This window comes from Erinaceus europaeus, chromosome 4, assembly GCF_950295315.1.
Source record: "Erinaceus europaeus chromosome 4, mEriEur2.1, whole genome shotgun sequence".
In the NCBI taxonomy this organism is placed as follows: Eukaryota; Metazoa; Chordata; class Mammalia; order Eulipotyphla; family Erinaceidae; genus Erinaceus; species Erinaceus europaeus.
In genome coordinates, this window is record NC_080165.1 from 36,504,802 (window position 1) to 36,521,312 (window position 16,511).

The window sequence follows — 16,511 nt, forward strand, 5'->3', positions numbered from 1 at the left end:
TCCTTCTTCTTATTTTAAATATTTTATTTATTTATGAGAAAAATAGAAAAAAAAGATATTACTCTGGTACACGTGCTGTCAGGAAATGGACTCAGAATCTCATGCTCAAAATGCTTTATCAACTGCACCACCTCCCAGACTACCTTCTTTTTTTCTTCTTAGATATCTTTGTTGTGATACAGGTCAGAGCACTGCTCAGTTTAGGAGTAGATGGTGCTTGGCATCCAAACTTGTGTCTTTTCAACATGGGTCACTCTTGTTTGTTTATTAAGTTTCTATTTATTATATTAGCAGGCTCCAAAACATAACAATTCATTTATGTAAATAATTTAGAAATAGGTATGTGAATCATAATAATGATATTTGTAAAATGGTTCTTCAGTGTTTGCTAGGAACTATGCACACCAATTTATTTAATAATTCCCATACTTTACTTATTTTTGAGTGACACAATAAAAAATATCTCCATTTGTGACTCTCTTGATTAATATGCTCAGTATCCCAATTTGAAGTCCACATTTATAAGGGCTGACTCCATCAGCCCTTATATCTGAATTTGTTCTGTTTCTTCTCTGGCACTCAAAAAACAGAGCGCTGTAGTAACACACATTATAAAGAGATGTACAACTGTACTCCTGGGACATAGTCTTGTTAACAAATGTTACCTTAATGAAAATAAAATGAGTGGCTGGCAGTGGTGTACCTGGTTAAGTGCACACATTACCATGTGCAAGGTCCCAGGTTTGAGCCTCCAGTCCCAACCTGCAAGGGGGAAGCTTCATGAGTGTTGAAGCAGGGCTGCAGGCATCTCTCTGGCTCTCTCCCTCTCTATCTCCCCCTTCCCTCTCAATTTCTGGCTGTCTCTATCCAATAAACAAAGATGATAAAAATTTTATAAAAAAAGAAAATGAGATGTATAATAAATGTGAGTATAATACAAAGCAAAATTGTTCTCAGTGGATTTCTGTAAGAATACTACAAAATGGCGCAAAGCACAAAGTGAACCCAGCAAGGGGTTCACTTCACAACCAGTGAAGCAGGTCTGCAGATGTCTTTCTTTCCCCCTCTCTGTCTCCCCCTTCTTTCTCTATTTCTCTCTGTCCTATCTACAACGATGATAATAACTACAACAATAAAACAACAAGGGCAACAAAAGGGGATACATAAATAAATAAACATTTAAACCACAGAAGAGATCCAAAAGGCCGAGAAACACATGAAAAAATGCTCCAAGTCTCTGATTGTCAGAGAAATGCAAATCAAGACAACAATGAGATATCACTTCACTCCTGTGAGAATGTCACACATCAGAAAAGGTAACAGCAGCAAATGCTGGAGAGGGTGTGGGGTCAAAGGAACCCTCCTGCACTGCTGGTGGGAATGTCAATTGGTCCAACCTCTGTGGAGAACAGTCTGGAGAACTCTCAGAAGGCTAGAAATGGACCTACCCTATGACCCTGCAATTCCCCTCCTGGGGATATATACTAAGGAACCCAACACATCCATCCAAAAAGATCTGTGTACACATATGTTCTTGGCAGCACAATTTGTAATAGCCAAAACCTGGAAGCAACCCAGGTGTCCAACAACAGATGAGTGGCTGAGCAAGCTGTGGTATATATATACACAATGGAATACTACTCAGCTGTAAAAAATGGTGACTTCACCGTTTTCAGCCGATCTTGGATGGACCTTGAAAAAATCATGTTGAGTGAAATAAGTCAGAAACAGAAGGATGAATATGGGATGATCTCACTCTCAGGCCAAAGTTGAAAAACAAGATTAGAAAAGAAAACACAAGTCGAACCTGAAATGGAATTGGAGTATTACACCAAAGTAAAAGACTCTGGGGTGGGTGGGTGGGTGGGGAGAATACAGGTCCATGAAAAATGATGAATGAAATAGTGGGGGTTGTATTGCTAAATGGGAATCTGGGGAATGTTATGCATGTAAAAAAAAAAGAAGTAGAAACACAAAGCAGAAACTGACTGAGTTTGGAGTATGGCACCAAAGTAAGAAAGCAGAAGTATACTAGAGTTTGCAGTGAGTACCTCCCTAATACTTCCTCTCCACTTTTCCAAGCTTTGGGTCCATGATTGCTCAACAATTTGTTTGGCTTTGTATGTTAACTCTCTTTTTAGTCACCAGGTTCCAGGTGTCATCAGGATGCCGGCCAGACTTCCCTGGATTGAGGACACCACCAATGTGTCCTGGAGCTCAGCTTCCCAGAGACCCATCCTACTGGGGAAAGAGAGAGGCAGACTGGGAGTATGGACCGACCAGTCAACGCCCATGTTCAGCGAGGAAGCAATTACAGAAGCCAGACCTTCTACCTTCTGCAACCCTCAATGACCCTGGGTCCATGCCCCCAGAGGGATAGAGAATGGGAAAGCTATCGGGGGAGGGGGTGGGATATGGAGATTGGGCGGTGGGAATTGTGTGGAGTTGTACCCCTCCTACCCTATGGTTTTGTTAATTAATCCTTTCTTAAATAAAAAAAATAAATTAAAAAATAAATAAATAAAATAAAATTAAAAAGAATGCTACAAAATTAGGGAAATAATTGTCCAAATTCAAAACTACTACTTCCCTAATGGTCTGTCATTCTTCCCACTCCCCTCCCTCATTGTAAAATCAAAACTCAATCTACACTCTTTCATGGTACTTCTGTTCCTCTCCCAATGTCTTTTTGGCATCTAGTCAAAACTTCTTGCTGAAATTGAACTCCAAACATGAGTCCTCACACCAATGAGACTAGTCTAACAGCTGTGCTAAAAATCTAAGCAGCCACCTAAATAGCCAACTAAAAATCCAAGTAGGGCTGGTTGGTGGCACACCTAGTCAAGTGTACATACACATCACCGTATGCAAGCACCTGGCTTCAAGTCCCCAGGTCCCACCTGCAGGAAGCAAGCTGGTATTTCTCATTCTCCCCCTTCTTTCTCAGTTTTTCTGTTTCTTTAAAAAAAAAAATTGAATAAGTAAAGTCTAAGAAATTAATATCATATTAAATATTTAAAATATTTGCATGTATCATACATGATTCTCTTAATTATGCTATAGAGTGCATGTGTATGGGTTTAATTCCACAAAAAAAAAAAAAAAACTTTTCAAGTCAATGCTTGGCATAAGGCATATGCATTGGGGGTAGGGTTGTTGAACTATGCTGATTGCTTGACGGTTAGTCATGAGGGTATGATAGACTGAATTAGTGAATTAGTAAGATGCCAATCTACTTTATAAGGCATAGTGTAAATGAGAGAAGAGTATCATATAGAGTCAGAATTGTAATCAAGCAGAAACCTCATACAATATTTTATCTGAGCTTTCTGTAACGGAGTTGAGTGCTAAATAGGAAAGAATAAAGGCCATGGAGTAAGTTCAAACACACAAAGCAGGAAACGGTAAAAGGTTGCTCTAAAAGGCTGCTCCAGGTGAGGATCGAACTCACAACCTCGGCATGACCCGCAGACACTGTCATATAAGTACCGCGCGCTAACCGATTGCGCCACTGGAGCACTTGTACCTACTTCCGGTCATTTAGTACTCGACCTACACAAGACTGTTATGCGCTCCAGTCGCAGCAGTCTAAGTGATTACAATCAAGTGGACACTGAGACGTCTGGCTTCCCCTGAAGACTTTAGGAGCCACCTTTTCTGAATACTCAGAGAATACAGAAGAATAATAATGAATAATGAAGGCGGATGCTTTCTAGGCGACCGGAAAAAGAACAGAAGCTCTGGAGACTTCGATTGCCTCCGAGGTCCCCAGCTAGATCTTTGTGGGTAGAAGTTTCTGCAGCAGCTTCAGTTCGCCCGAGTTTTCTCCTTCTTGGATGCTTCATCGCTCGGCTTGCTTTCTGATCACCCAGATGAGGTAGAATAACCACGAAATCCTACCTCATTGGATTTACCAAGCCATTCCTTTCCCGGTTTCTCTAGTTCTCGCCGATCAAAAGAATTAGAAACTAAAGGACTCTAAGGGGAAGTTGTACTGGCCTGCATTTTTCTGTGTTTTACTGGACGTGGTAAACTATCATTGGAAAGGTGTAGTGGGGGCGGGGTGGTGGACAGCAGCTTTTATTCTCCCTTCCATTATCCCTGTCTGACAGCAGACAGTTGAAACTATCTCACAGTTCAAACAAGTGTGAATCTAGATCTCTGAAATTCTGGGAGATCGTTATACTAGGATAAAGTAGGGGTTTTTGTGTGTGTGCTTTAATTTCTTTATTGGGGAATTAATGTTTTACATTCAACAGTAAATACAATAATTTCTACATGCATAAAATTCCCCAGTTCCCCATATAACAATACAACCCCCACCAGGTCCTCTGTCATCCTTCTTGGAGCTGTATTCTCTCCACCCATCCACCCCAGAGTCTTTTACTTTGGTGCGATTCGACAATTCCATTTCAGGTTCTACTTGTGTTTTCTTTTCTGATCTTGTTTCTCAACTTCTGCGTGAGAGTGAGATCATCCCATATTCATCCTTCTGTTTCTGACATATTTCACTTACCATGAATTTTTCAAGGTCCATCCAAGATCGGCTGAAAACGGTGAAGTCACCATTTTTTACAGCTGAGTAGTATTTCATTGTGTATATATACCACAACTTGCTCAGCCACTCATCTGTTGTTGGACACCTGGGTTGCTTCCAGGTTTTGGCTATTACAAATTGTGTTGCTAAGAACATATGTGTACACAGATCTTTTTGGATGGATGTGTTGGGTTCCTTAGGATATATCCCCAGGAGGGGAATTGCAGGGTCATAGGGTAGGTCCATTTCTAGCCTTCTGAGAGTTCTCCAGACTGTTCTCTACAGAGGTTGGACCAATTGACATTCCCACCAGCAGTGCAGGAGGGTTCCTTTGACCCCACACCCTCTCCAGCATTTGCTGCTGTTACCTTTTCTGATGTATGACATTCTCACAGGAGTGAAGTGATATCTCATTGTTGTCTTGATTTGCATTTCTCTGACAATCAGAGACTTGGAGCATTTTTTCATGTGTTTCTCAGCCTTTTGGATCTCTTCTGTGATGAATATTCTGTCCATGTCCTCTCCCCATTTTTGGATGGGGTTATTTGTTGTCTTGTTGTTGAGTTTGGCAAGCTCTTTATATATGTTGGTTATTAAACTCTTGTCTGATGTATGGCATGTAAAGCTCTTCTCCCATTCTGTGAGGGGTCTCTTGGTTTGGGTAGTGGTTTCTTTTGCTGTGAAGAAGCTTTTTAATTTGATGTAGTCCCATAGGTTTATACTTGCCTTAGTCTTCCTTGTAATTGGATTCGTTTCATTGAAGTTGTCTTTAAAATTTATGCAAAAAGAGTTCTGCCAATATTTTCTTCGAAGTATCTGATAGTTTGTGGTCTAACATCCAAGTCCTTGATCCACTTGGAATTTACTTTTTTATTTGGTGAAATACAGTGGTTCAGTTTCATTCTTCTGCATGGTTCAACCCATTGTTTGCAACACCATTTGTTGAAGAGACTCTGCTTTCCCCATGTAATAGTCTGGGCACCTTTGTCAAAGATTAGATGTCCATAGGTGTGGGGGAAACTAGGGTTTTAAAGACCTCTGTCATGGCAGAGTTTGGAGATGAGAGGAATGTGTGTGTGTGTGTTTTCCCGCATATCTTTTGGATGGGCGATGTGTACATCAAATGTTATGTCCAAAAAACACCCACTTTGTAGTTTAAGATATATATAAAAAAAGTTCTCTCAGTTTCCATTACTTCTGTAATAGGAATTTGGGTGTCCAATAGATCAGCTGAGCCCAGTACAGACAGACTTTCCTTGAGCATCATTTCCTACTCAGGAATCTTACCATCTTTTTCTCGTTTTTTTTTTTTCCATCGTCTATTTACAATCTGTTAAAGTTTAAACTAAGATATTGCAACTCTTTCCGTGTGTGTGTGTGTGTGTGTGTGTGTGTGTGTGTGTGTTTGGAGGGGGCGACGAAAGAGATAATAACTACATGCCCCATACTTCCTCATCCTCTCTGTGTTCCAAGAGTTACCTCCACCACCCTCCCCCGACAAAAGTCAGTTTTCTACATCTGCACTGAGGTGTGAAACTCTCAGGTTCTCCCCTGAGAGACTGCTGTTACCAGTTACAGTAGGATATACTTGTAGGCAGACTTCATCCAGTGAAATGAGTGTTTTGTACTTCTTGCTACCTGCCCCTATGCAATAGGCTCTTCAGAGCTTGAATTACTTTTGCACTCTACAACAGTACAATGTTGTATCTCGTTTTGCGGAACTACTTAGTACTCCTTAGTTTCACTATCAGCTAAGCAAAGTCAGCACTTGAATGAAGGTGGAGAGTCTACAGAATTCCAGTGCAGAATGCTGAGTGGGTGTGAAACACTCCCCTGAAGTCACTCAAGGGAAGCTCTGGCCCTTAAGCAATTTGACTTTCTTGAGATCTCAGAACAGAAGATACTAAGTTTGGGTCCAAAAATACATGCAGTTGTTTCAGGATCACTTGAATAATCTCCTCAAAAAGATTGGTCGCTATACAGTTAAAGGAAAAACAAATGTGTATACCTTATGTTCATAGCAGCACAATTCGTAATAGCCAAAACCTGGTAGCAACCCAGGTGGCCAGACCAGGTTGAGAAAGTTGTAGTGTATATACACAATGGAATACTACTCAGCTATTAAGAATAATGAACCCACCTTCTCTGACCCATCTTGGATGGAGCTAGAAGGAATTATATAACTGAGATAAGCTAGAAAGAAAAAGACCAGTGTGGGATGATCGCACTCATAAACAGAAGTTGAGAAAGAGAAACACAAAGCAAAATTTGACTGAGTTTGGAGTATTGCACCAAAGTAAAAAACTCTGGGTAGAGAGAGAAGGGTAGACTTTGAGATTCACTATAGAAGGGTGGGGTAGGGACATAGACCTTTGGTGACAGGAATGGTGTTAATATATACTCCTATAAACCTAGTGTCTTATAAAACAATATTTAATCAATATGAGAGGAGAAAAATAGATTGAATATCTCAAGTTTTCTGATGCATAGTCCCCAGTTCTGAGAATATATTCCTTCAGTCTAAGCACTTAAAGCTTCAAATTGGTAACCTGATTGAATTTTAACATTTGGCTTAAATAATTAATATATTTCTATTAATGACTTTTTCTTTGAAATATTAAATCATCTATAATCTTAGACCAGGGAGCCAGAAGCAACTGGTTGTGTCACTACATAAGATACAGCTATATGTAAATAGCATATTGACATAAAATGTGGTGAGGCCTTACATGATACAGCAAGTCCTAACCATGGAATTTGCAAAGTAAACCAAATTTTTCCAAATAACTTTGTTATAGTAATAACTATCTATTTCCTTCTTTAGCCCTAAGACAGCAGGAACCTTCCCCATTCTCTATAAAACCCAGTCTCTATTTCTCCCAGTCCTTGAAACTCTGGAGTGTGATTCATTTTCCAGCATACTTCTCTTGATCCATACCAACTGATACTACATCTGCTGATCTCAACCTAATCAATGCAACCAGTGCCACTTTGACATGTTTCACTTCAGATTGAGTCTAAAGACATGGAATGGCATGGAATGTCAACCCTTCAGCTCCATTACTCTGGTGAGACCTTTTCTGGATCATAGGACTCCTTAATTCTACTTCATATAATACACTTCCCAACAAAGCCACAGAACCTAGATATAGACCAGGGTCCATGAGATAGAGCACATGTGCACATGTATCCATAAGTTAGGGGAAAATATAGACCTTAAAGTATAAGTGCACAATAGTTTGCAGTGCCTCAACAAGTTCAGCAAGCAAGTAGAAAGACCTGAAAAAGGCACCATTAAGTACTTAGTCAAATAGTTTCTACTAAGACCTAGATACCTTCTCACCTACTTCCTATTTCACTTCCCTCAATCATTTCAAGGCTAATCTTGTCAGACAAAGGACTACAAAAGCTGGATAATAGCAATAGACCAGCATAAGTTAATGATGGTTCTTTTGGTCACTACCATGCCACCCCATCATCCAGGGCCCTAGTCAGGGAATCCTGGGATTCCCACACAGACATGATGGACCTAGACCTCTAACAGATCCCTCTCTCCACTGTCACTGGTCATCTCCATCAGGAACAACATAGTGGACCTTCTTGTGGGTCTCTACAGGACCTCGCATTATATAGGGGAACTTACAGTTTCCTAATATTCCCAATATTCAGATTTATTTGTTTATATTTACGATGGTGCAAATGAGTGTCCTTTTCTGTTTCTTTGATATTATATATTGAAATATTTCAACATTTGGAAGAGCTATCTATGTATTTCAGTGAGTCAATATGACCAAGATGTTTTTATATAATTTTTTAAAATTTTTATTTGTAAAATGGAAACACTCACAAGACTATAGGATAAAGGGGTACAATTTCACAAAATTCCCACCACCAAAACCTCATATCCCTTTCCTTCCCCTGATAGCTTTCCTATTCTTTTTTTTTTTTTTTGCCAAGTGTCTTCTGTACTTTCTTATATTCTTTTTTAATATTTATTTATTTTCCCTTTTGTTGCCCTTGTTGTTTTAGTTATTGTTGTTGTTATTGATGTCATTGTTGTTAGATAGGACAGAGAGCAATGGAGGCTTGAACCGGGATCCTTATGCTGGTCCTTGCCCTTCTCTTCTGGCAGGGGTCCCAGTTCAGTCAGTTCCACGGTGTTAAGTTTCCCTGGTTCTCGCAAAAGTCCCATTTCCCTGTGCCACCACAGAGCCCTTATGAGAAGACAGCTGGCTGGTATTCAATACCCTAAAAACTTCAGCTTGACAAAAGGTTGGGAGTCTCTCAGCCACAGAGGACAGAGGTCTCCTTGTGATGGTATACAGGCCGGCCGAGGGGACTCTGTTGGGGGCCACGGTCTCCTGCACTACATCCCATGACACAGAAAGTGGCCTGGGATCTTCACTGCCTGCCCTGCCAGCTTTCCTATTTTTTAACACTCTGGGAGTATGGACCCAGCGTCATTATAGGGTGCAGAAGGGGGAACATCTGGCTTTTGTAATTGCTTCCCTGCTGAAGATGGACATTGAGAGGTTGATCCATACTCCCAGCCAGTCTCTCTTTCCCTAGTCAAGCAAGGATCTGGGGAAGTGGGGCTCCAGGACACATTGGTGGGGGTCATCTGTCCAGGGAAGTCTGATTGGCATCATGGTAGCATCTGGAAACTGGTTACTGAAAAAGAGTTAAAATAGAAAGTAGAGCAAATTGTTGACTAATCATGAATCTAAAGGCTGGAATTTTGTGGATGAAGATTTGGGATCTCCCTTTTGGAAAAAGCTCGTAGGTCTATTTTAAATATATTCCAAGGGGCCCATGACCCAACTAGTTTTTGCCTATGCCTATCATTTAATATGCAGGTGACCTAAGTTATTGTCTGGGGGCATGGTGTCATAGTTGGAAAAAGGACCAGAAAGCTGGATCAGGGAAGAGAGGAGCTTCCAAATACGGTAAAAGTATATAAATATTGTTAACTGTAAACCTCATCGATTTGATCTGGGGCCCATAGTCAACACAGGAGCCTATGTAACCTCTGCATCCCTGTAGGTCTGAGCTCACATTCTCTGGTCACAGCTCTGGTCACAGCTAGGAACATTCCAGACTGTGCCAATTTCAGGACCCATCATGCTTGGATGATAGGCAGAGAGAGTATGCCATCCAACTTCTTTTCGGAGAATGGAACATTCTCTACCACTGTTGAACCAAATTGAGAGCCAGGTCCCACAGGGTTCCATTATGTTGTTCCTGATGGAGATGACCAGTGACAGTGGTGAGAGGGATCTGTTAGAGGTATGACCAAGATTTTATCAACTCATGCAAAAATAAAAGACACACTCAGAGTTACAGAGGGCTTCAGATTAAACCCTAAAGAAATTGTCAGCTGTCAGGTGAGGGTAGATAGCATAACGGTTATGCAAACAGTCTCTCATGCATGAGTTTCTGAAGTCCTAGGTTCAATCCCCTGCAAAAAAAAAAGGAATTATCAGCTGTCAAACTTGGGTATAAAATCAAATTAAGAATGTCCACACAAGCTGGAAGTATGGATTGACCTGTCAATGCCCATATTCATTGGGGAAGCAATTACAGAAGCCAGACCTTCAACCTTCTGCCTCCCACAATGATCTTGGGTCCATACTCCCAGAGGGTTAAAGAATAGGAAAGCTATCAGTGGAAGGGATGGTATACGGAGACCTGGTAGTGGGAATAGTGTGAAGCTGTACCGCTCTTATCCTATGGTTTTGTCAATGTTTCCTTTTTTTTTTTTAATTTTTAAATTTTCTTTTGTTGTCTTTGTTTATTGTTGTAATTGTCATTGTTGTTGGATAGGACAGAGAGAAATGGAGAGAGGAGGGGAAGAAAGAGAGGGGGAGAGAAAGAAAGACACCTACAGATCTGCTTCACCGCCTGTGAAGTGACTCCCCTGCAGGTGGGGAGCCAGGGACTCAGGATCCTTAGGCCGGTCCTTGCACTTTGCACAACGTGTGCTTAATCCGCTGCGCTACTGCCCGGCTCCCCAATGTTTCCTTTTTATAAATAAAAATAAAAATAAAAGAATGCCCACAAAAATCCCTGAAAAGGCTAGTGTAAAACTTTTCTTTTCTAGTAACACATCTTCATGAATTCAAACTTTCTTCACATTCTTAAAAAATTGTATATCGAGAGTTGGGCGGTAGAGCAGCGGGTTAAGCACAGGTGGCGCAAAGCACAAGGACTGGTGTAAGAATCCCAGTTCTCAAGCCCCCGGCTCCCCACCTGCAGGGGAGTCGCTTCACAAATGGTGAAGCAGGTTTGCAGGTATCTATCTTTCTCTCCCCTTTTCTGTCTTCTCCATTTCTCTCTGTACTATCCAGCAACGACGACATCAACAACAACTACTACAATAATAAAACATCAGGGCAACAAAAGGGAATAAATAAATAAATATTAAAAATAATATATCAATATCTTGGATGTGGCAACAGAAATAAAAATCTATCTTTTGGGAGTTGCGTGGTTAGCGCAGCGGGTTAAGCACACATGGCGCAAAGCACAAGGACCGGCATAAGTATCCTGGTTTGAGCCCCCGGCTCCCCACTCTCAGTATCTCTATGATTATTACATTTATTTATTTATTTATTTTACCAGAGCACTGTTCAGCTCTGGTTTATGGTGGAACCTGGGACTTCAAAGCCTCAGGCATGAGAGTCTGTTTGCATAACCATTGTGCTATCTACCCTCCGCTAATTATTACTTTTAAAGAAGATATTTTATTTTATTCTACCAGAGCACTGCAAAACCTTTGGTGCCTCAGGCATGAGAGTCTCTTGCATAACCATTATACTATCTATCCCATTCAGTCTCCTGCATGTTATAATTACATTTACATCAGAAGTCTATTAGAATTTCTTTGTTTTTTATAATTTTTTAAAATATTTATTTATTCCCTTTTGTTGCCCTTGTAGTTTTATTGTTGTAGTTATTATTATTGTTGTCGTCATTGTTGGATAGGACAGAGAGAAATGGAGAGAAAGACACCTGCAGACCTGCTTCACCGCCTGTGACTCCCCTGCAGGTGGGGAGCCGGGGTTGGAACCGGGATCCTCATGCAGGTCCTTGTGCTTTGCGCCACCTGCGCTTAACCCACTGAGCTACAGCCCAACTCCCTCTATTAGAATTTTTAATATGTGCTACATATTTTCCCTCTGGGGTTATTTTGTGTGTTTTGTTTTTTAATATCAGAGCACTGCTCACTGTAGCCAATGGTGATGCCAGTGGGACCTCAGAACCTCAGGCAAGAGAATCTTTTTGCATACCAATATGCAATCTGCCCCACCCTGTCTCACACATGTTGTACTCTTTCACTGCTTTTCCTCTGTTCCTCAGTTTGGACAGTATCTCTCTGATTTCTAACACACTAATCATCTCCTTTGCTTGTGGATATTTGCATGCTATTCAAATTATAGAGATATTTTCATTGATTATTATGTTTTCATTCTCAGTGAGTTATTTTTAAAATATTTTTTATATATTTAATTATCTTTATTTTTATTTATTTATTAGAGACAGCCAGAAATCAAGAGGGAAGGGGGAGATAGAGAGGGAGAGAGACAGAGAAACACCTGTAGCTCTGCTTCGCCACTTATGAAGCTTTCCCCCTGCAGGTGGGGACCAGGGGCTCGAACCTGGGACCTCACACACTGTAACATGTGCGTTCAACCAGGTGCGCCACCACCTGGCTCCCCCCTTTTAAAAATATTTTTATTTATTATTGGATAGGGACAGAGAGAAATTGAGAGGGGAGGGGGAGAGAGACAGACACCTGCAGCCCTGCTTCACCACTCGTGAAGCTTCTCTCCTGCAGGTGGGGACCAGGGACTTGAGCCTGGATACTTGTGCGCTGTAATGTGACTGCTTAACCAGGTGCGCCACTGCCTGGCCCCGAGTTATTTATTTTTATTGTAGATTCTTTTTCACTGAAGGAATGTCATACAACTTTATATAATTTTTGTCATGTCCCTCATTTCAACCTTTAAAATAATTGTATTGAAATCTTTAACTCCAAATTCTATCTGTGACAGGCAGTAATAAGCTGTTACATTGAAACACCCTTCTGAATTAGATTTTAAATTTCTTAAAGTTTCTCCCTTTTAGTTTTAGGGTTTAAGTGTTAAGTTCCTTTTTCCTTTTTAGAAGTTAAGTTGTTTGCTGAGGGAGATGGAAAATTCCTTGCCCTTTCCCCTTGAAAAACAAGACCTAGTCAGTGAAGGCCACCCATTGTTTTGTAAGTTGTTCGAAGGACCCTGCATGGGGACAAGCCTTATCAGGACCTTTGCACAGTTTGTGGCATGCTGTTTACCAGACGGGTGGTCATAGCTGATGGTAGGGGGATGTGGTGACCCTACCTGGCTAGATTCTATTGGTTGTGTGATCTTACTATATTTGAAACTAGCCCGCGCTTTGCTTTGAATGGATCATGCTTTTGCTAAGTTTGAAATGATTGGATTTTGTGTTTACTATAGCCTGTTATTGGATGTAGGTTGATAAGGTGATGTGTTCCCCCTCCCTGAGTGTAGTCTAAATTCCTATAAATTGTGTGGTTTGAGCCCTGTTCAGGGTCGAGCTTGGTAGACTAACACCAGTCACCATCTCGGCCCGGATTGCAATTCGTCAATAAACATCTTTGCTTCCTTGCAGTGGATGGTGGTTTGATTTATGCTCGCTAACACTATCCTACTAGATATCTGTTAGCGAGCAAAATCAAACCACCATCCACTGCAAGGAAGCAAAAGATGTTTATTCACAAATTCGAATCCGGGTCAAGAGGTGACTGACAGCAGTTCACCAGGCTCGACCCTGAACAAGGCTCAAACCACACAATTTATAGGATTTCAGAATACACTCTGGGAGGGGGAATGCATAACCTAATCAATCTATATCCAATAATATGCTATAGAAAACGCAGAATCCAATCATTTCAAACCTAGCAAAGCATGGGATCCACTCAAAGCAAAGGGCGGGCTAATTTCAAACATTGCAAAGCCACACAGCCAATAGAACCTAACCAGGGTAGGGTCACCACATCCTCTCGCCATCAACTGCAACCATCTGGTAAACAGTTTCCTTGTGCAAAGGTCCTGAGAAGCCTTGCCCTTATACGGGGTCTTGCTAAACAACTAATGGTTTACTGGTTAGGTCCTGTTTTCTTTTTCTTTTTATTTATTTTATATTTTTATTTAAGAAAGGATTAATTAACAAAACCATAGGGTAGGAGGGGTACAACTCCACACAATTCCCACCACCCAACCTCCATATCCCACCCCCTCCCCTGATAGCCTTCCCATTTTCCATCCCTCTGGGAGCATGGACCCAGGGTCATTGTGGGTTGCAGAAGGTAGAAGGTCTGGCTTCTGTAATTGCTTCCCCAGGTCCTGTTTTCAAGGGGAAAGTGCAAGGAATTTTCCATCTTACATTCCCCACTAGTCTTATCCAAGAATCAAATCCTTGATTCATCCACCTCTTCTTCCTCCGTATAAGCCTCACTAAGGATGTATAACCTTAGGGCCTCAGATTGTCTCCAGATCATGGAGGTCAATGATTTTAATAAGTAGGGTCCTATGGTACACATCAGGAGTAGAATGATTATGGGCCCCACCAAGGCGCTGATGGAGGTGTGGGTGGACCAGTATAGGTCTTAGACTTGGTGACAGGTGGCTCAGTGGGAGGAGTCGTCAACATGGGCTGGGGGTCCTTATTTAAGATAACAGGTCTCATGAATTTTGAGTCCATGGTATTATCCGCAATTGGATAGTGAATAGCGCCCCTGGATCTTTCCCTGTGAATACTATCCGGATGCCCCACATTCTTCCTCCTACCCATGATTCAGCTTCATGCCAAGTCTTAACCTTCACTTCCACAGGGTTGCAGTCCCCTATGTTGCAAGTACCCTGTTTAGTCGGGGCGCCTGGGCGGATCACTCTTGTAAACATCAAGTGTTTATCACCGTCCTTCACCGGAGATGCTGTCAAACATTCCCCCCATAGGCCACAGAAAAAATATTTCTCTCCTCTGCACTCACTGGGGCGGCCTTCCCTGGGACAGACATAATAGGGCCTGTCCCAAAGGCGACTCTCTAGAACAGTGGAGCCGCACCCTCCGTCCGTAGTAATTAGGCTGGACCAGTTTGCACCGGTCCAGCTTGCCCCAAACAAGTCACACAGATCAAAAGAGAATACAGGCTGCCCTGTGGTTGACTGGTTGGCAATTATCTTCCCTTCAGTATTTCTCAGCTCCCATAGGAACAGCGAAGGCACTTGGGGATGGGTGGCGTGAGAGTTCAAGCTGGAGTAGAGCAAAAGCACAAGAGTCAACAGGAGACCAGTCGGACCTTCATTGGGTCCATGGTGGGCACGGCACGCCATCTTCCTAGGTCCTCTGTCCTCGGGGGTCAGCTACAGCCCTTTTCAGACGAGTGTGGTGAACCCAGTGAGCTTTCCGGCGACTCTCACAGCAGTCGGTGTGCTCAGGATCACAGTGTAGGGTCCTTCCCACCGGCCTCAAGTTGATTGGGATGCAGTTTCTTTATCAGCACCGAATCACCAGGTTCAAACAAGGGGCTGCGATCTCGACCCTCCTCTCTCCTGGTTCCAGGCCTCACGTCTCGGACAGTGCCTCTTGCTTTCCCCCACACCACCTGTAAGGCCTGTAGAGACTTAAGGAAATTGCCATGCGATATTTCAGCCAGTTTCTCAACCCCAACTCTGGGTACCAGAGTTGGCTGCTTGCCATACATGATTTCAAAAGGGGTGAATCCAGACACATATGGAGTGTTTCTACATCTGAGCAAAGCAAAAGGTAAAAGAGAAACCCAGTCCCCACCAGTCTCTATTTAATTCCAACGTAGCCTCTGCTGGGTCTTCCCTATTTTCTAATGACCGTGAGGCACACAACACACAAGCATTCACACCAAGACACTCACTCAGTCAAGAGGGAGTGATTACCTGACCAGCCGCCGCAACTTCTTTTTCTTCTAGCGTTTGCCCTTCTTCCGTAGCCAGTCAACAGCATCAGGTTGAGCCTGATGTAAAGTTTCGAGACCTCCTTTGAATCTGGAGAGGTGGCAGTCGTTGACTATGTGGGTCGCTACAAAGATATTACAAATCAGGCCTTCAGGAATCACCGGAGAGTAGCTCCGGCCAGACTCCGTCAGTTGCACTGACAAGGTCAATCTTTTCGCGAATCGCCAAAGCATAGAGAGAGAGAGTCAGACAATAGAGAGACACGACAAAGCCACAGGGGATGTCTCCTGTGGGATCCGAACCGGGGGTCCAGCTTAGGCGTCTCCAGGAAAATTCCCGTCTGGAGAGACCTCGGGCTCCGGCCGGCGGCTACCAAACCCAGGGCACTTCTCCTAGCACTGGCGTGCCAGGATACTACTTCCTGGCTATAGTGTGGCGTGGCACACTCACACACTCTTCAGGACCCTACCTCAGGAATTCCCGTCTGAGGTGGCCCTGGACCCAAGCACTTCCCAATGCTGTGGTCTGGGATTTCAACACGGCGTCCAGCAATCCACAGACCCCACGCCCCATGGGGACACACAAGCGGTATACCGTGCACAAAAATCAGGCCTGACTTACCAGCGCCGGGCAAGGCTTCCAAGGATCCGGATCTGGGATGGGGTGTCCTCAGGAATCCCCGTCTGAGGAGATCTTGCTGGAGCCTCTAAATGTTAGCCAGCAAAATCAAACCATCATCCACTGCAAGGAAGCAAAAGATGTTTATTCACGAATTCGAATCCGGGTCAAGAGGTGACTGACAGCAGTTCACCAGGCTCGACCCTGAACAAGGCTCAAACCACACAATTTATAGGATTTCAGAATACACTCTGGGAGGGGGAATGCATAACCTTATCAATCTATATCCAATAATATGCTATAGAAAACGCAGAATCCAATCATTTCAAACCTAGCAAAGCGCGGGATCCACTCAAAGCAAAGGG

The 16,511-nt window shown here is 42.6% G+C and overlaps 1 long non-coding RNA gene and 1 other non-coding gene across 2 annotated transcripts; both read right to left on the minus strand.

Annotated features, from left to right (window-relative positions):
* Positions 1-3,426: 3,426 nt before the first annotated feature.
* Positions 3,427-3,518, minus strand: TRNAI-UAU (transfer RNA isoleucine (anticodon UAU)). Its single transcript is given in 2 exon segments — positions 3,427-3,462; positions 3,481-3,518. It is a non-coding gene; the product is annotated as a tRNA-Ile (tRNA).
* Positions 3,519-13,711: 10,193 nt separating this feature from the next.
* LOC132538044 (uncharacterized) lies at positions 13,712-16,334 on the minus strand. The gene is made up of 3 exons (XR_009549446.1): positions 16,150-16,334; positions 15,511-15,652; positions 13,712-15,221 (listed from the first exon to the last, which is right to left on the minus strand). It is a non-coding gene; the product is annotated as an uncharacterized LOC132538044 (long non-coding RNA).
* Between the last annotated feature and the right edge of the window lie 177 nt (positions 16,335-16,511).